This window comes from Bremia lactucae (assembly GCF_004359215.1).
Source record: "Bremia lactucae strain SF5 chromosome Unknown BlacSF5_NotPlaced_200_SHOA01000120.1_2678225bp, whole genome shotgun sequence".
Classification (NCBI taxonomy): Eukaryota; Oomycota; class Peronosporomycetes; order Peronosporales; family Peronosporaceae; genus Bremia; species Bremia lactucae.
In genome coordinates this window covers 2,133,002-2,133,450 of record NW_027152213.1, presented here as the reverse complement: position 1 = coordinate 2,133,450, position 449 = coordinate 2,133,002, and positions in this window count along the sequence as shown.

Genomic DNA, 449 nt, shown 5'->3' with positions numbered 1-449 from the left:
GCGGCGGAGTCGGTCACTCAGACTCAGGATGAGCTGAAGCATGAGCAGGCTCGGAGCGAGGCTCTCAACAGGACTGTTAAGATGCTCTCTGCACGGCCGGATAAGCCAAGGCCCATTCGGATGGACCCGCCCAAGTTCGATGGAACTGCAGCGCACACGATTGTCCGCTGGCTTTTAGCCGTGGAGCAATGCGGTGTCGCGCAGCTCATCGAGTGTGACAGCCGGATGGTGTCGTACGCCATGTCGCATCTGCGCGGTAAGGCCTCAGAGTGGGCTTACTCGGCGCTTATGACGGACAGAAAGGCCTTTATCTACATAGGCGATCTTTAAGGAAAAGATTCGCGCCATGTACCAGCCGCCGAACAACGAAGTGTTGCTTCAGGCGCGCTTCTTGGAGCGCGACAGGCGAAACGATCTCTACAAGAGTATGTGCAAGAGATGCGCTTGCT